This window comes from Mustela nigripes, chromosome 2 (genome assembly GCF_022355385.1).
Source record: "Mustela nigripes isolate SB6536 chromosome 2, MUSNIG.SB6536, whole genome shotgun sequence".
In the NCBI taxonomy this organism is placed as follows: Eukaryota; Metazoa; Chordata; class Mammalia; order Carnivora; family Mustelidae; genus Mustela; species Mustela nigripes.
In genome coordinates, this window is record NC_081558.1 from 113,655,142 (window position 1) to 113,675,849 (window position 20,708).

The following is a 20,708-nucleotide window of genomic DNA, read 5'->3' on the forward strand; positions in this document are numbered from 1 at the left end:
TTTATTTCCTCTTCTCTTTATATAGTAAAAAAAAAAATCCATTTTTTTCCTATTCGATGCAGTTTTTTTCTTTTTTTAGACATTTTAAAATTTAATAAACATATAATGTATTATTTGTTTCAGGCGCACAGATCTGTGATTCATCAGTCTTACAGAATTCACAGCACTCACCATAGCATATAACTCTCCTCGATATCCATTCCCCAGCTACCTCATCCTTCCCACCTCCTTCCCTTTCAGCAACCTTCAGTTTGTTTCCTGAGATTAAGAGTCTCCTATGGTTTGTCTCCCTCTCTGATTTTGTCTTGTTTAAATAAAAAATCCATTTTTGTTCTTGGTTTTTGAGTTTCTTATTTAAGGTGCCCCTCCATACCCACAAATGTTTGTTTGTAGACATGTAATTCAGTTTGAAGAGGTATGTTATAGGTTTTTGTATGTTTGTTTGTTTTTTGTTTAGTAACTAATTTTTTGGAGGAATTTTAATCATCTAAGAAATTTTTAATAGACTTTATTTTTAGAGCAGTTTTAAGTTCACAGCAAAAATGAACAGAAATTGCAGAGATTTCCTATTTACTTCCTCCCCTACCATCAGTCAACTTCCCTATTAACATCCCACACCAAAATGGTATATTTTTCTAAATTAATGAACCTACACTGACATGCCATTGTTGCTCAAAGTCCATAGTTTATATTTAAAGTATGCATTAGTTTATTATTAGTGTTCACTCATAGCATTGTACATACTATGGGTTTGGACAAATGTTTAATGACATGTATCTGCCTCTGTAGTATCCTACAGAATAGTCTCACTGCTATAAAGTCCTCTGTACTCCACTTATTCTTCCTTCCCATGCTCCCACCCCCAACCCTTGGAAACCACTGATTTTTACTATCTCTGTAATTCTTATTTCCAGAACGTTATATAGTTGGGATTATACGGTATGTAGCCTTCTCAGATTGACTACTTTCACTTAATAATGTGCATTTAAGAGTCTCCATGTCTTTTCATGGCTTCATTGATCTTTGAATGAATATTCACCTGCTAAAGGATATCTTAGTTGCTTCCAGTTTTGGCAGTTATCAATAAAGCCACTATAAACACCCATGTGTGAGGTTTTTATATGGACATAAGTTTTCAACTCATTTAGGTAAATACCAAAGAATACACTTGCTGGATTATATGGTAAAAGTATGTTTAGTTTTATAAGAAACTACCAAACTGTTTTCTAAAGTGGCTGTGCCATTTTGAATACCTAATTAAATGAGAATACCTCATTAAATGAGAGTTCCTGTTGCTCCACATCTTTGTCGGCATTTGGTGTTGTCTGTGTTTTGGATTTTGGCCATTCTAATAAGTGTGTAGTGGTATTTCATTGTTGTTTTAACCTGCAATTCCTTAAAAAAAAAAAACCTTTTTATTTATTTGAGAGAGAGTGTGAGAACACAAGTGGGAGTGGGGGAACAGAGGGAGAAGGACAAAGAGACTCCCCACCAGGCTTTATCCCAGGACTCTGGGATCATAACCTGAGCTGAAGGCAGACACTTAACAGACTGAACCACCCAGGTGCCCCTAATTTGCAATTCCTTAATGACATATGGTAAGGTGTCTATTTTCATTTTTTTGCATGGTTTTTAATTGGGGTGTTTATTTTGTTATTGTTGAGTTTTGAGAGTTCTTTGTGTATTTTGGATAACAGTTCATTATCACATATGCTATTTTGCAAGTATTTTCTTATAATTTGTGGCTTATCTTCTCATTATGTTGAAGCTGAAAAGTTTTTATTCTTATGTTTTCCCCCATTTACAGTACTTTTCTATAGATGAATACTGCTCACAACAGGTTTGGTGGTTTGGAGTCATTTACAGGATTTCTAGTACAAGAATACCATCTCTTGTTAGTATATCTACCTATAGTTTCTTTTTATCAATGGCCTAAAAAAATTTTGTGGCTGGTGGTTAAGGGAAGGGGTTTGTGTCCTTTTTTTTTTTTTTTGGTCTTGTAGGATGCTAAATTTTACCCCTCTTGATTGTTTTTGCCTTTACCAACAAGTATACCTCTTTTATTCATTTCCATTTCTCTCCCAGATTTGCCTTTCTAAGACTGCCTCTTTGAGTCCTTCTTTAGTTTGTACCTTCATGTACCAGGACTCTCTTTTTAGTACCTTTGTAATTAGGGTGTGCTTTTTCCCCCCAGGAGTTGTTTCACATCAATCCCCTCATCTCTTGATACTCCCTATGTATTAATCAGAGAAAGAACTAATAGGAGATATAGATATAGATATAGATATAGATATAGATATAGATACAAATATATATGATGGCTAATTTTATGTGTCTGTTTGACTGGACTGAGGAATGCTCAGACAGCTGGTAAAACATTATTCCTGGATCTCTGTTGACTCATGTGATTATGGAGACTGAGAAGTCCTACAATCTCCCCTCTGTATAATGAAAGCCCAGGAAAGCCAGTTATGTAATTCAGAGGCCTGAAAGCCAGAAAGCCAATTGTAGATTCCAGTCCAAGTCTGAAGGCCTAGAGCACTGAGTGTAGGAGATCAGTATCCCAGCTCAATAGTCAGGGAGAGAGAGAATCCTCCCTTATTCCACATTTTTGTTCTATATAGGCCCTCAATGGATTGGATGATGTCCACTCACAATAGGGAGGGCAGTTGGCTTACTTTACCAATTCAAATGCTAACCTTTTCTAGAAACACCCTCATGGGTGCACCTAGAAATAATGTTTAACCAGATATTTGGACATCCTGTAATCTAGTCCAGTTGACACATAAAATTAACTATTATACTCTAGCTCTCTGCAAAGACTTGTAGCAGAAGCTCAAGAAATAGTTCTGCTGGAAATTGGTGTCTGTTTTTTAAAAAATCTGTTTACAAGTAACTTGAAGTTTGTAGTGTTCTCTGTCTTCTAGATATGCTCAATGCATTAAATTTGTGTGGCTCTGTTTATTCTTTTTGTTGATTGGTATAACTTTTAGAAGATGTGTAAAGATTCAGATTTTGCTCAATATCCAGAAATTCCTGTCCTTATCATTTTTTATAATCTTTCAACTTCAAATTGCTAATTTTGTCATTAGCCATGTCCTTTTTTGTAAACTCTTTTATAAATTTTTAGGTACTGGCTTTGTCTTAGTCTAGGATGCTATAACAAAGTAATATGGACTGAGTGGTTTATAAACAATAGAAATTTTTTTTTTCATAACTCTGGAGGCTAGCAGTGTGGGGTCAGGGTACCAGCATGGTCAGGTTCTGGTGAGGATCCTCTTCTGGGTTGCAGACTACCAACTTGTATCCTTGCATGGTAGAAAGAGGGCTAAAAATCTCTGTGGGATCTCTTTTATAAGAGCCCTAATCCCATTCATTAAGGCTCTGCCTTCATGACTAATGACCTCCCAGAATTCCTATTTCCTAATACCATCACATCAGGGGCTAAGATTTCAATATATGAATTTGGAGGGAGGGGCACACAAACATTCAGGTCATACTGGGCATTTATTTCTTATCTCTCATTACTTTCTTTTCATAATTGGGTATCATTATATTATGGGTACAGTATCCTTTCAAGTATCTGAGATTACTAATTAGAAAATATAAAAAAGTTCTTTTCTGGTTTTTTGATTATTTCTGTTTCTACATTGGTAGTTCTGTTTATTTGCCTCAATCCTTCTCTTTGATGCTTTGGTTTTATTAATTTCAGAAGGCCTTTGGTTGCCTTTCCATATTTATGAATGGAAGTTTATATTATTAATATAATAGTCTAGCTTGCATTTCCTTTGCATTTGGGTAGGGCTATTTTAAACCAAAGTCCTTGTACTTGAATGGGAGGGGAGTAAGACTACAGTGGGGATGAGGGTCCTCTGAACAGATTTCCCTTTAGGATGCTTGGCTAGGTAGAAGGCAGGGCTTTATTTATCATAACAAAGAGGATATTTTCCTGGAGGCAGAGTGAGTGTCTTAGTCAATTCCCTTCTAGAAAGACCTGTTTTACATATTCTTCTGAGTCTTTTGTGAGGTCTTAAGTTTCTTCAAGCTCCACTCTGCTTTCTCCCCAGTTTTAAAACTCATAATCTAGGCTTTCAGGCAATTATAATTTGTCAAGGAAGGTGCTCTCAAGGTTGCAGAACAACCAGCTGCTCTCTATTCACAACCTCCAAGCAAGGTCAAGGTTGGCCTATATAATGGACATAACCTAGAAGCTGGTTAGAAAGCAGAACCTGGGACATTACCCCAGAATTTTTGAGTCAGAATTGGCATATTAAGATTCTCAGGTGATTGGTGAGGACACTCAAGTATGAGATATATTGTTATACATGACACTAGTTAATTACTTTGCCTGTCCTGCTCTCTGACTTCATCTCCTTCAAAACTGAGACTGTCCTGGAGTCAGAGGAAGAAGCTCTTAAGGTTTTCTCCCCCTCTATATTCAGGATTATTAGGAAGAGGAATTCACTCATATCTGCAATCCCAAAAAGATTTCATTCTTTTCTAGTGACATTATCTATTTTTGCTTCCTGCACAGAATATCCTAGTTTTTTCATTTTCAAATATTTAATGTATATTCTAGAAATGAATATTATTTAAGGAAAGTTGTGGCTGAGTATTTTTGTGAAGGAGGTGCAGTCTGTTAGACTATCTAGGAGGATTTTATGCAAATACTTCAAACAATTGCGTTTTATCTTATATCATGATGTACAGTAGACAAGCCCAGCAATGTAGTTTGTTCATCTATTTACTCATTCACAGTGGATTTTCAGGTTTATGGAGACTTTATTATTGGTCATTAACATCCCTGCTTCTTATCCCATTAAAAAAAGGGTGGTAGCAGGAATGGAATTTGAAATACGGAAGCTATATAGGAAGGGGGTGCCTGGGTAGCTCAGTCCATTGGGCATCTGACTTTTGGTTTTGGCTCAGCCATGATCTTGGGGTGTTGAGATCAAGCTCTGTGTTAGGCTCTGCACTCAGTGCAGAATCTGCTTGAGGTTCTTTCCCCCCTACCGCCTCCTTCCCCTTTGCTTCTGCCCCTGCTTGTACTTTCTCTCTCAAATAAATAAATAAAATCTTAAAAAAACAAACAAACTAACAACAACAACAACAAAAAAAAAAACCCCAAAACCCCGGAAGCTATATAGGAAGGAATATTTGAATGTAGAGAAAAGCCACCACATTCTGTGAGCAACCTGGCAGAGAATTTGATTGGCTTAGAGGCAGTGGGTGCCCTATAATTGGATGCTTCTGATAGAGCTGGATGCATGGGATGTGCAAAGGGATTTCTTCATTGTTAAAGAACTCAATGAAGTCCTTGATCGTGTTTCTTACTACTATTAAACTGTTGGCTATTCTCTGAATCAGTAGAGCTGATTCTTAAAGTTTCAGCCTTCTAGAATTCTAGATTTTTTTAAATTAAGAAATAACCCAAGAGCTTTTGGGTTTTTAAAATAAATCTTTAAAAATTTGGTATAAATTATAGAAAAATTTAAGTTTCTATCTAAAAATCTAGTTTCTGTCATTAAGCTGCAAAGATTGTCAATGCATGAAGAGTTGTGTTTCATCCAGATCTCTACCCATATTCCCTTCCTCCATTATCTTGAAGTAGATATCATTATCACTTCATCTGTGTTTCAGTATGCATTTCTTTTTCAATTAAAACAAATTTTTCTTAATTAAAAAAAATTTTTTTTCTTTTTTAGAGAAAGAGACTGGGGAGGGGCAGAGTGTGAGAAAGAGAGAAACTTAAGCATGCTCTATCTTGGAACCCAGTTTGGGCATCCTGAGATCATTACCTGAGCTGAAATCAAGAGTTGGATGCTTAACTGATTGGGCCACCCAGTATGCATTTCTAAAAGACTCTTTAAAACATAATACCACCATCACATCATATCATATCACATCACAAAACATCCTGAAATATACCTTAATATCACCAAATAATTTAGTCATTTTTTGTCTTTCTCAAAATATCTTTTTTTTCTTTTAACTTTGAATTAGAATCCAAAAAAGGAGGTAGAGTGGGTATATTGCCATTTGTTGCTCTATAGATTCTCCCTCCTTCTCTCATCCAAGAGCTTTTCATGTTCTACATGCACTGCTGTTTGCTGGCTTTCCTGTGCAGCACTAGCACATCTGGCTCTCTCATTGATTTGGACAGGGAATTACCATTATCATCAAGAGAGTACTAGTGTGATGGCCGCTAGTCCATTTTATTTTATTTTTATTCATTTATTCACCTATTTAAAATTTTTAATTCCAGGATATTTAATATACAGTGTTATATTTCATTATTTTCAGATGTACAATATAGTAATTCAACAATTCCATACTTTATCAGGGCTCATCAGGATAAGTGTACTCTTAATCTCCTTGACATATTTTTACCCCTCCACCCACTTCCCCTCTGGGGATTATTCTCATATTAAGGGTCTGTTTTTTGGGTTGTCTCTTTTTTTCTTCATTTGTTTTGTTTCTTAAATTCAACATATGAGTGAAATCACATGGTATTTAACTTTATACCCTCTAAGTCGATCTGTGTTGATGCAAATGGCAAGATTTCTTTCTTTTTTAAGGCTGAGTAATATTCTGCTGAATATATATATCATCTCTTCTTTATTCATTTGTCTGTTGATGGATGCTTGGGTTGCTGCTATAATTTGGCTTTTGTAAATAATTTAAATGTAAGTAATGTAAATAATGCTGCAATAAACATAGGCATGCATTTATCTTTTCAAGTTAGTGTTTTCATATACTTTGGGTAAATAGTAGTGGACTTAACTAGGTTACGTGGTAATTCTATTTTTAATCTACTGAGGAACCTCCATACTATTTTCCACAGTGGCTGCACCAGTTTTCATTTCCACCAGCAGTGCCTAATGGTTCCTTTTTCTCCACATCCTCACCAACACTTGTTGTTTCATGTGTTTTTGATGTTAGCCATTGTTACAGGTGTGAGGTGATATCTCATTGTGGTTTTGATTTGCATTTCCCTGATGTTGAGTGATATTGAGTATCTTTTCATATGTCTGTTTGTCATCTGTATGTCTTCTTTGGAGGAGTTTCTGTTCATGTGTTCTGCCTATTTTAAAATTGGATTATTTGTGGGGTTTTTTTTTTTGGTGTTTAGGTGTGTAAGTTCTTTATATATTTGGGGTATTAACCACTTACTGGCTGTATCATTTGCAGATATCTCCTCCTACTCTGTAGGTTGTCTTTTAGTTTTGTTGATAGTTTCCTTTGCTGTGCAAAAGTTTTTTTTATTTTGATGTAGTCCCAATAATTTAATTTTGCTTTTGTTTCCCTTGCTTCAGGACACATTTCTAGAAAAAGGTTTCTATGGCCAATGTGAAAGAAACTGCCTATGTTTTCTTCTAGGAATTTCATGGGTTCAGGTCTCACATTTAGGTCTTTCATCCATTTTGAGTTTACTTTTGTGTATGGCATAAGACAGTGTTCCAGTTTCATTCTTGTGCATGTAGCTGTCCAGTTTTCCCAGCACCATTTTTTGAAGAGACTTTTTTTCCCATTGTATATTCTTGCCTCCTTTGTCATAAATTAATTGACTATATAATTGTGGGTTTATTTCTGGACTCTATTCTGTTCTATTGATCTATGTGTCTATTTTTGTGGCAGTACCATACTGATTTGATTACTGTAGCTTTGTAGTTTATCTTGAAATCTGGGATTGTGATATCTCTAGCTCTGTTCTTCTTTCTCAAGATTTCTCTAACTATTCAGGGTGTTTTGCAGTTCCATACAAATTTTAGGGTTATTTGTACTAGTTCTGTGAAAAATGTTATTGGTATTTTGATAGAGACTGCATTAAATGCATGGATTGTTTTGGGTAGTATGGTCATTTTAACAATACTGGTTCTTCCAATTCATGAGCATCGAATATCTTCCCATTTGTTTGTGTCACCTTCAGTTTTTTTCATCAGTGTTTTATAGTTTTCAGAGTATAGGCTTTCACCTTCTTGGTTAAGTCTGTTCCTAGGCACTTAATTATTTATGGTACATTTGTAAATGGGATTATTTTCTTAATTTCTTCTTGTTCTACTTCATTATTAGTGTGTAAAAATGCAACAGATTTTGTGTATTGATTTTGTATCCTATAGCTTTATTGAATTCATTGATCAGTTCTAGTAGTTTTTTGGTGGTGACTTTTGGGTTTTCTGTATATTGTATCATGGCATCTGCAAATAGTGGAAGTTTTACTTTTTCCTTATGGATTTAGATACCTTTTATTTCTTTTTCTTGTCTGATTGCTGTGGCTAGGACTTCTAGTACTGTGTTGAATAAAAGTAGTGAAAGTGGACATCCTTGCCTTGTTCCTGATCTTAGAGGAAAAGCTGTCAGTTTTTCCCTAATGCATATGATGTTAGCTATGGATTTTTCCTATATGGCCTTATTATGTTGAGATGTGTTCCTTCTAAAATCACTTTGCTAAGAGTTTTTATCATGAATGGATATTGTACGTTGTTAAATGCTTTTTCTACATTTATTGAAGTGATCATATGGTTTTAATATTTTCTCTTATTAATGTGATGTATCATGCTGATTGATTTGGGAATATTGAATCATGCTTCCATTCCAGGAATAAATCCCATTTGACCATGGTGAATGATTTTTTTAATATATTGTTGGATTTAGTTTGCTAGTTGTTGAGGAATTTTATATCTCTGTTCATTGGAAATATTGGCCTGGAGTTCTCTTTTGTTATAGAATCTTTATCTGGTTTTTGTATCAGGGTAATGGTGACCTCATAGAATGAATTTGGAAGTTTCCTTCCTCCTCAAATTTTTGGAATAGCTATTAACTCTTGAAATATTTTGTAGATTTGACCTGCGAAACTGTCTGGTCCTGGACTCTTGTTTGGTTTTCTGATTCTGATGCAATTTAATTGTTGGCAATCAGTCTGCTCAAATTTTCTATTTCTTCCTGATTCAATTGTGGGAGGTTATATGTTTCTAGGAATTTATCCACTTCCTTTAGATTGTCCAATTTTTGGACATATAATTTTTCATAAGACTCTTTTATAATTCTTTGTATTTCTGCAGTGTTGGTTCTTATTTCTCCTTTTTCATTTCTTATTTTATTTGAGTCCTCTCTTTCTTCTGTTTTTTCTTTTTTGATGAACCTGGCTAAAGGTGATCAATTTGGTTGACTTTTTTTTATTTTAAGATTTATTTATTTATTTCAGAGGGAGAGTGAAAGCAGATACAGGAGGGGAAGGGGCAGAGGGAGAGAGAGTCTTTCTTTTTTTTTTTTAATTTTTAATTTTTTATAAACATATATTTTTATCCCCAGGGGTACAGAGTCTTTCTTAAGCAGACTCCAGTGTTGAGCACAGAGTGCAACATGAGGCTTGATCTCACAACCCTGAGATCATGACTGGAGCTGAAACCAAGTCAGAAGCTCAACCAACTGTGCCATGCAGGTGCCCCTGTTGTTCTTTTCAAAGAAACAACTACTGGTTTCATTGATTTGTTCTTTTTTGTTTGTTTGTTTCTATTTCATTTATTTCTGCTCTAATCTTTATTATCTCCTTTTTCTCTGTAGGTTTTGGGTTTTGTTTGTTCATTTTCTAGCTCCTTTAGGTGAAAGGTTTTGTTGTTTGAGATTTTTCTTGCTTCTTGAGGTAGTCCTATATTGCTATAAACATTCCTCTTAGAACCACTTTTGCTGCATCCCAAAATTTTTGGACCATTGTATTTTCATTTTCATTTGTCTCCATGTATTTTTTGATTTCCTGTTTGATTTCTTGGTTGGCCCATTCATTGTTTGGTAGCACGTTATTTAACCTCCATGTAATTGAGCCTTTTCTTTTTCCAGATCCTTCTTTTTAGTTTTATAGCTTCTTGGTCAGAAAATGTGTGTGGTATGACTTCAGTCTTTTTGAATTTGTTGAGACTTGTTTTGTGGCCTATGTGTGATCAATTCTGGGAAAGGTACCATGTGCATTTGAAAAGAATGTGAATTCAGCTGTTTTAGGGTGGAATGTCCTGAATTTATCTGTTAAATTCATCTGGTCCTATATGTCATTCAAAACTACTGTTTCCTTGTTGATTTTTTGTATATGATCTATCCATTGATGCAAATGGGATAATTAAAATCCCCTACTATTATTGTATTCATATCAATCTTTTCTTTTACGTTTGTTATTAGCTGCTTTATGTATTTGGGTGTTCCCATGTTGAGTGTGTAAATATTTGTAATAGTCATGTCTTCTTGTTGGATTATTTCCTTTATGATTATATAGTGTCCTTCTTTGTCTCTTATTATAGTCTTTGTTTTAAAGTCTATTTTGTCTGATATAAGTATTGGTACCCCAGTAGCAATTTCTTTTCAATTCTATTTGAATGATAAATACTTTTCCATCTCTTCACTTTTCAATCTACATGTGTCATTCATTAGGTATGAAAAAGTCTTTTATAGGCAGCATAGATGGGTCTTGCTTTTTTTTATCCATTCAGTCATGTTTTGTCTTTTGATTGGAGCATTTAGTCTATTTATGTTCAAAATAATTATTGATAGATGTGTACTTATTTACATTTTGTTTCTCGTTTTATGGTTATTTTTATAGTTCTTCTCCATTCCTTTCTTTTCTTGTTCTCTTCTCCCACAGTTTGCTGGCTTTCTTTAGTGATATATGTGGATTCTTTTATCTTTATTTGTGGTTTTTGATTTGTGGTTACTGTTAGGTTTGCATATAACATCTTCTGCATATAACAGTCTATATTAAGTTGATGGTCACTTAAATTTGAATCCATTCTTTCCTCCTCCCCTTCCCCTATGTTTTAGGTATAAGGTGTCATACTTTATATTCTTGTATTTTGTGAATCCCTTGATGGATTTTTTACAGATACACTAAATTTTACTGCTTTTATGCTTCCTACTTATCTTATTCCTTCTTAGAATCTTTCCTTTCCATTCAAAGGGTCCCCTTTAACAAATCTTATAGGGCTGGTTTAGTGGTGATAGATTCCTTTGACTTTTGTTCATCTGGGAAACTCTTTATCTTTCCTTCTGTTTTGAATGATAGTCTTTCTGGATAAAGTGCTCTTGGATGCAGGTGTTTTTCTTTCAGCACTTCGAATATATCATGCCATTCCCTTCTGGCCTGCTGTTTCTGCTGAAAAATCGGTTGATAGCCTTATGGGGTTTTCCTTGTATCCAACTGTTTTCTTTTCTCTTGCTGCTCTTAAAATTGTCTCCTTATCACTATGTTTTGCTATTTTAATTACTATATGTCTGGATATGGATTTCCTTGAGTTGATTTTGTTGGGGGCTCTCTGTGCCTATTAGATCTGGATTTCTGTTTTCTTCCCCAGATTTGGGGAGTTTTCAACTATTATTTCTTCAAATAAATTTTCTGTCCCCTTTTCTCTGTCTTCTTCTGGGATCCCTGTAATGCAGATGTTATGCTTGATGATGTTGTCAAGTTCCTTAAGTCTATTTTTATTTAAATTCTTTTTCTTCTCACCTGTCCAGCCTGATTACTTTCCATTTCTGTCCTCCAGGTGGCTGATCTGTTCTTCTGCTTCCTCTGATCTATTATTTATTCCATTCCGTGTATTTTTAATTTCAAGTATTGAATTTTTCATTTTTCTTTGGTTCTTTTTAATGTTTTCTGTCTCTTTGTTAAGGATCTCACTGAGATCCTCCACTCTTAAGTCCAGTGAGTAACTTTAAAACCACTACTTTAAATTCTCTGTCAGATTGATGTGGGTGTTGTCTAGTTGTATCTGTGAGACAAAGTGACATTAGGGTCCTCCTACTCCAGCATCCTCTGCATCTTTTCTAGTCCATTTTAAAGAAGGTCCTTTATTTTCCTATAGAGAAAATGGGAAGCAAGTTTTTACTCTTGATGAGGCATGAAAGAATATAGCAAAAGGTGAGGTAAGGTAAAGTTTCCAGGTTTGAGGAGAGAGGGGAGACATGATAAAGATTCTGAGATATTCCAGAGATCAAACTAAATTGTCCCCTATGTGTTCCATTCTTAATTTTGGATTATCTCATAATCTCTTCCAAACTCTAAAAATTACCTACTGAATTTGTACATCTATGGTCCCAAGGACTTGAAATTTTTATACAGAATTAGAGTCATAGAATGTTAAAGTTGGAAGAAGTACTTGAGAAGAACTTATGTCAGCCAGCCATTTTACGGATGAAGATGCCAAGAGAATGCTGTAAGACTAAAAGCATTATGAATTCTTTACTTCTGAATTAGAATAATATTTTTTAAAAAATAGGTTAATCGTTCTTAAATAAAATCTTTAAAAAAAAACATGGGGCACCTGGGTGGCTCAGTTGTTAAGCGTCTGCCTTTGGCTCAGGTCATGATGCCAGGGTCCTGGGATCAAGCCCCACATTGGCTCCCTGCTTCCACTCCCCCTGCTTGTGTTCCCTCTTTTGTTATGTCTCTCTCTGTCAAATCCCTGTCTGTCAAATAAATAAATAAAATCTTTAAAAAAATAAATAAATAGGTTAATCATTCTACCTCCTATATTAAGAACAGCTTTGAGGACTGCCATTTGAAAGAGAATTCCTAAAACTATGAAAGATCACAGAGTAACTGTTAACAGATGTAAATGGTACTAAAAAGTAGTTTGATTTTCTCCAATAAGAAGCCCCATAAACAGTATGCCAGTAAGCAGTCATATGCTTGGAATTAGGCATTTGAGTTGGGGTTACCAAGTTGTCTTGGTTTTTCTGAGACTGTTCATGTTTTAGCACTGAAAGTTCTGTGTCCCAGGAAGCTGTTCAGTCCTGGACAAACTGGGATGGATGGTCACCCTACATTTGACTCAGTTCTTATGGCAATGAGATAAATTTCAGTTAATTAAAATGTTTTTCATACCTAGCTTACTGAAAAAGGCAAATCATAGGAAAATATTTAACGTAAGAGTTTAATTAAATAAATAAATACCACATACACCATAAAACTGCCCCAGCATTTTGGGGTCACACCACATTTACCTTTATCATGTATACTTCTGCATTTATACTTAGTCATATTTAAAATGTTGCATTTGACTCATTAAAAATTCAGCTATATTTGTTACAGAGAAGATACTGAGATTGGAAAATGAAGAAATACAGTGTTAAAACATTTTCCATACCAAGAGGTATGAATTTTGTGGCATGAGCATTGGTTTCAGAGTCTGAAGACTTTGAATTTTAACTGTGCACATGGTGTATGATTTTGGGCAAGTCACGATTACTTTTTAAACATCTTTGAGGATTGGTTTCTTCATCTATAAAGTACAATTGTTATCAGCAACATGGTTATGAGAGTGGTTATATGGATTATATCGAATAGCATTTTGGTGGGTATCTAGCACATCATAGGACCTTAATGTTAAAAAGAACAATAGGGATTAAAATAGCCAAGTTTTGGTTCAAGAAATATGCTGTCCAGAAACCCCATTTCTTGTGCATTTTGTTTAGTTGAGGTTTTCACACTTGTGTTGAACTGGATAGAGTAGAAAGAAAACCCCCAATAATCCCACAGTAGTTGATATTACTCCATGTTGTTTAAAATATTTATCTTTCTATACCAAGATAAACTATATGAATTTGACTGTATTCAAAATCATTGTCATGATTTATTATCTCTCTTCTCTGAACTGAGGTCTGTACACAGCTGTGTCAGGAAATATAGCCCTTTATGTACACAGGTATTTTCCTGGGAGATCCCACCCTATTTGATCAGATGCTCTGGCTTCTGACTAGATACATCTGACTTCATCTGCATAGAGCTAGGGAGAGATTGTTGTGAGGAGCATTTGCCCTCAGTTGGCTGGGGAAGCCATGCAGGCATCAGCTGCTTATTTCGTAGGTCAAAGAACAGCCTGTGTTTATGTGCTATATGTATTTGCTGAGCCTTTCCCAGCTCCACCTGACTTAAGAGCCTCAGATGTCCTCTTAAAACATTTTTTTCTCAATGATTATTTGGTTCAAAGAAAAAAGGAAAGAAAAGAAAAACACTACTGACAGAAAAATAGACAAAATAAAACTTCCACAGGATGCAAACATATCTGTGAGAAAAAAATTGAAAGGGGGCAGCAGGACAGGGTTGAGCATGAACACTGGTATCAGAGAACACAGCGTTTAAAATCCAGTATTGCTGGTGTGATATTAGGCAAGTTATTTTATTTCTAACAACCTTTTTTTCCCCTTCTGTAAAGTGGTGATAACAATATTTATTGTATAAGGTTAAATAAAATTAAAAAAGAAATGTGCTTGACATATAATAGGCACTCAATGTACAGTGGCTGTCATTATCTAAAGTTATTTTCTTTGTTACTAACATCAGTTTGTTTTTGCCCTACTGCAGAACAGTTTTGGTCATTTCATCATTGCTGGACACATGTTGGGAACTTGATAAGGACGGATCTTTGTTCTTAAATTTTGTAGTATTTTTCTTTTTTCACAACTTGAATTAACTAATTCCTTGGTTTTTAAAACTGAGTTACATTTTACATGTAACAAAGTATATAAATCTCTAATGTATAGCTCAATGAATATTTGCCTGGTTATATACTGTGTAACAACCAGCAAAATCAGGGTGTGAAATATTCCTATGAAGGTTCCTTTCTGCTTCTTTCCCATTAATGTCTACAGCATTACCTCTTCGCTTGTTTACCTTCCTCCCCCAAGAAAATCTCACTTTTGTCACCACTGATTAGAAAAGTTGCAAATTATTTGGAAGTTGAGCAACCATCTCTAAATAATCTATGGACCAAAGAATAAATCACAAAGGAAATTAGGACTTTTATAAACTGAGTAACAATAAAACAGTATATCAAAATTTAAGTGATATATAGCTTTAGCTGTAAATACTTTTATTAGAAGAGAGGAAGGTTTAAAAATCAATGATCTGATCTTCCACTTTAAGAAGTTAAATAAGAGACTTGCAATTAAATCCAAAGAAAAGAAAGGGAAGGAAATTGTAAAAGAAAAAAGGTAAACGAAACAGAAAGCAAAAGACTAATAGAGTCCTATTTTAATTCCACAGTAATCAGACACCCTGAATGATTGCAGTCATTTAACATTTTTGACATTAGCTTTATGACCAAGGATAGTGGACTATTTTATAAATGTCCTATGTATATTTGAAAAAAAAATGGGTGTTCTGCAGTTGTTGGATGTCGGGTTCTTCAAAGTCAAGTCTATGTCCTTATTGGTTTTTAGTTACTAGGAGAAAAGTCTCTAACTTTGTGGATTTATCTGTTTTTCTTTTAGTTCTATCCATTTTTTAAAAGGTTTTTAAAATTTCTTTTTTTTGAGAGAGAGAGAGAGAGAAAGGGAGAGAGAATGAGTAGGGGAGACGGGCAGAGAGAAACAGACTCCCTGCTGAGAAGGGCACCCAATGTGGAACTCAATCCCAGGACTCTAGGATCATGACCTGAGCTGAAGGCAGAAGCTTAGTTGACTGAGCCACCCAAGCACCCTTGTTCTATTAGTTTTTGATGAATTCATTTTGAAACAATGTTGCTGCATATGTATATCTTTAGGATTGTTATATGTTCTTAATGAACTGACTCTTTTATCTTTGTGAATCACATGTCTCTGCCAGTACTTCTTGGACTGAATACTTTTTTTAATGTTAATATAGCCACACTGGCTTTCTTATGATTAGTGATTGCAGAGTATACCTTTTACCATCCTTTTTCTTTCTATTTCAGTTCATATTTAAAGCATAATCACTGGCTCCTGTAATCAGTATTTTCATTCTAACACTATTGCCTTTTAAATGGAGAAATATAGACCATTTCCATCTAATGTGATCACTGAAATTGGTTGGGTTTAAATCTACCATCTTGCTGTTTGTACCGTTTGTGACTCATTCTTTTTTTTCTCCTTTCCTGCCATGTTAGTCTGCTCTGGCTGCCATAACAAACCCCCACACACTGGATGGCTGAAACAAAAAATTTGCTTTCCCACCAGGTGCCTGGATGGCACAGTTATTGATTCTTGATTTTGGCTCAGGTCCTGATTTTAGGGTCATGAGATCAAGCCCTCCTTAGGCTCTACACTCAGTGGGGAGTCTGTTTGAGTTTCTCTCTCCCTCTGCCCCTCCCCACATGTGCTTGCATGCTTACTATCTCAAATAAATAAATAAATCTTTAGAAAAAAATTATTTTCTCAGAATTCTGGAGGCTAGCAGTCTAAGATCAGGGTTGTGGCTGATTCTGTTTCTAGCGAAGGCTGTCTTCCTGGCTGCTGATGGCTGTATTCTTCCTCTGTTTTCACATGGCAGAGCAAGAGCTCTGCTTTGGGGCGCCTGGATGGCTCAGTTAGTTGGATGACTACCTTCAGCTCAGGTCATGATCCTGGAGCCCTGAGATCGAGTCCCACATCGGGCTTCCTGCTGTGCAGGGAGTCTGCTTCTCCCTCTGACTCTCCCCCTTCTAATGCTCTCTCACTCTCATTCTCTCCCTCTCAAATAAATAAAATCTTAAAAAAAAAAATCTTTGCTGTCTCTTCCTCTTCTTAGAAGGACACTAATCCTGTCAAATTAGGACCCCACCCTTACACCTTATTTAGTCTTTATCACCTCCTTGCAGGCCCTTTCTGTAACTATAGTCACATTTTGAATTAGAACTTCAAGATACAAATTTTGGAAGGATATGTTCAGTCTATAGCCCTTGCTCTCTTTTTGAATTTTTCAGATATTTTAAGCATTCCACTTAATTTCCTCTATTGTATTTTAAGCAATGGTTTCTATAGTGTTATAGTATATAATACTATATATCATGTATTTAATATATACATATATATTTTGCACATATAATGTATTTAATATTTATTGTTTTCACCTTTTTAAAAAAGATTTTATATATTTATCTGACACTGAGAGAGTGAGCCCAAGCAGGGGGAGCAGTAGGCAGAGAAGGAGAATCAGGCTCTCCACTGAGCAGGGAGCTCTATGCAGGGCTCAATCCCAGGAACCTGGGGTCCTGAGCTGAAGGCAGATGCTTAACCAACTGAGCCACCCAGGCCCCCTGTTTTCACTTTTAAGAATCAGTAGTCTTTTTGTGAAATGAAAAACACAGCTGATAATATTTATCCATATATGCAATGTTTACGGTACTCTTCATTCTTTTTGCAGATTCAGGTTACTGTGTAGCATTATTTCCTTTCATGGATGGACATTCCTTAGCCTATTACCAGAATAAGCAACCACCACTTCAAATGAAAGCCTTTTCTAGTAGTAGTTGCTGGCTATGGAAACAACTCTTGACTCTTAACCCTCTCTGGAATTTGTTTATTTAGCTTTCTTTATTTTCAGTGTTCCCTAATGTCTTTTAAGGACAAATATGTTTTTTTTTTTTTAAAGATTTTATTTATTTATTTGACACAGAGAGAGAGAGAGAGATCACAAGTAGGCAGAGAGGCAGGCAGAGAGAGAGGGAGAAGCAGGCTCCCTGTTGAGCAGAGAGCCTGATGTGGGCCTCTATCTCAGGACCCTGAGATCATGACCTGAGCTGAAGGCAGAGTCTTAACCCACTGAGCCACCCCGGTACCCCAAATATGGGTTTTTTACTTAACCAGTTTGTTGTTGTTGCTGCACCAGCTGCTTTATGGGCACCTTAATCTCACACTGCATCTCATTAGATGTCAGCAAACCTCAGTGTCACTATCAGTGTTTTGGGCAATAAAGAAAACTAACTGAGCTGAAGAGGAGTCAGCAGCATTCATTGTGCAGCCTGGCCAGCTACCCTCGAGGTTTTTTTTTTTCTTACTCAAATTCAGTTAGTTAACATGCAGTATAAAATTAGTTTCAGATGTACAATATAATGATTCCACACTTTCAACCATCAGTGCTCATCGCAAGTGCACTCCTTAATCCTTATCACCTATTTCTCACATACTCCCCACCCCCTCCCTTCTGATAACCATCAGTTTGTTCTCTGTGGTTGAGTCAGTTTCCTGGTTTACATTTCTCTCTTTTTTTCCCTTTACTCTTTTGTTTTGTTTTCTTAAATTCCACATATGAGTAAAATCACATGGTATTTGTCTTTCTCTGACTGACTTATTTTGCTTACATAATACTCTCTAATAGTTTTTTTTTCCAATGTAAGAACAAAAGTCTTCCTAATCATCACTGAATCTCCTTTTCAGGCTGTTAATTTTTCTTACCCTTTCATGCTTCCCACTTTGTTCAGCCTGGAGAACATCCTTTAATATTTCTTGAAGTGAATGCCTACTGGCGATAAATTCTCTCAGCTTAATTATCTGGAAACACCTTTATTTCACCTTCATTTTTAAAAAAGATTTTATTTATTTATTTGACACAGAGAGAGAGAATGAGAGAGAGCACAAGCAAGGGGACCAGAGAAAGGAGAAGCAGACTCCCTGCTGAGCAGGCAGTCCAATGTGGGGCTTGATTCCAAGACTCTAGGATCATGACCTGAGCCAAAGACAGTTGCTTAACCAACTGAGCCACCCAGGCACCCCTCACCTTAATTTTTTAAAATAAATTTTTATTTGGTATATAATGCTAAAAGGGTCCCTTTTTTCAGGTTACTCCTTGAAAGATAACATTCCATTGGATTGTAGCTCCCATAGTTTCTGTTAAAAAGTCAGTGATTGTTTTTTGTTTAAACATTAATCTCCTGGAGGTAATGTGTCTTTTTTCCCATTGGTTGCTTTTTTTTTTTTTAAGGTTTTATTTATTTATTTGACAGACAAAAATGACAAGCAGGCAGAGAGGCAGGCAGAGAGAGAGGAGGAAGCAGGCTCCCTGCTGAGCAGAGAGCCTGACGTGGAGCTCGATCCCAGGACCTTGAGATCATGACCAGAGCTGAAGGCAGAGACTTTAGCCACTGAACCACCCAGGTGCCCCCCCATTGGTTGCTTTTAAAGGTTTCTCGTTATCTTTAATTTTGAGCCACTTGGCTCTGATATGTCTGGATGAAGCTTTCTTTGTATTTATCCTGCTTGGTATTAGAAGAGCTGCTTGAATCTGTGAATTGATGTCTTTGATCAGATATGGAAATTTCTTCATTGTTACTTTTTAAAATATTGTTTCTGTAACATACTCTCTCTCCTTTCCCTCTGGGACTCTGTTTATGGCCCATATCTCTTTAACATTCTATCCTATTTCTCTGTGTTTCACTTTGAATATTTTCAAGTTGTATGTTTTCAGTTTCACCTATCTTGTCTTCTGCTATGTTCAGTCTGCTGTTAAATCCACTGAGTTCTTAATTTCAGATATTGGTGTTTTGTAATTCTAGGAGGCTCATTGATTCTTTATTATAGTTTCTAATTCTCTGCTGAAATAATGTATCTTTTGATCTATTTTGTCTACCCTTTCCTCTTTTTTTAACATATTGATCATAATTACATTAAAGTTTTTTCTGCCAAAACCCAGGATTATCTTTGAGTTATTGACTATTTTTGACTTTGAGTTATTGACTATTTCATATCTTATTTATTGTTTTCTTCTTGCTTTTTTGCATTTCTAATAATATTTTATGCTGGATATTGTAGATTATACGTTATAGAGGCTTATTTGCTTACAAAAAGTATTGAGTTTGATCTGATGGGAAGTTAAATTACTGGTAGTTCACCTTGATCTTTTTGAAGACTGCTTTTTAGGTTTTCTTAGGGCAAGTCTATTTCTGCTTGGTCCTTATTCCTAGAGTATAGCCTTAATCCTGTGGCAATTCCTATGATGTTTCATTTATCCTAGAGTATTGCCTTTCTGGAGTTTCACCTGAAGGCCCAGGCTGCTCTTCAAAGTCTGTCTGTTTTGGGTAGGTCCAACGCCTACTGTCTTTCTTTCCCCAGAACTACACAAACTTTATAATTTTTCATCAGTTTTCACATGTGTAGTTGCTCTTCTCTGTCAGCCTTCTGGAGTCCTGCCTGAAATAGTGGGGTGTGGGCATTGGCAGCGTTAAAGGAGAACTTCCATGAAAATTTCTGGGGTTCCCTCTATGTTCCTCCTCAAGTTCTAGCAACTTTTGCTTCTATAATCCCCAGTCTCTGCCTCTTTTACCCAGTGAGACCACCCCCCCCACACACACACCTTGTACTGTGGCCTGGAAAGTGTTCCCAGTAAGAGAACCTGGGTCATTGTAGAACTTTGATAATGGCTTGGTCCAGGAATACCTATTTCAGATCAACTACTTGTGTTTTCTCAATGTTTGCTTAGATCTTAGATCTTCTGCCTTACCCCCATACAGGCACTCATTATGGTAAAGCTTATCTTTTGCCTAATATTAGAGAGTTATTAAACGTTTACTAGAGGCCATCTACTTTTCATGTACTTGATCTCTTTTCATTGCCATGACAAGGACATATGAAATAATCATAATATTAGTATATATACAATGTATATGTACCAAGCACCAGGCATTGTTTTGAGCCTCTTGTGTATTTCTTATCCATACTCATTTAATCCTTACATCAACCATATAGATAGGTACTATTTTGGTTCCTACTTAACAAATGGGGTCTCTTAGAAACTATAGAGGTTAAGTAATTCCACCTTCCACCCCCATACACACTATATAAATGGTGGAATTAATGTTTCATACCTAGGCAATCTGGCTTCAGAATTTATGCTTTTAAGGACTTCATTTTTGGTGGTATTATTTTCATTTTATGGGTGCGGAAACTGAGCTTTAGAGAGGGTGGGTGACTTCCCCAGGTCACAGTGCTATTAAGTGGCAGCTCTAGGATCTAAG

General features: G+C 35.7%; 1 protein-coding gene across 3 annotated transcripts in view; it reads left to right on the forward strand.

Moving 5' to 3' along the window:
- MCF2L2 (MCF.2 cell line derived transforming sequence-like 2) overlaps positions 1 to 20,708 on the forward strand; it is a 254,431-nt gene that overhangs the window by 68,986 nt on the left and 164,737 nt on the right. The gene's annotated exons all lie outside the window — the stretch shown is intronic.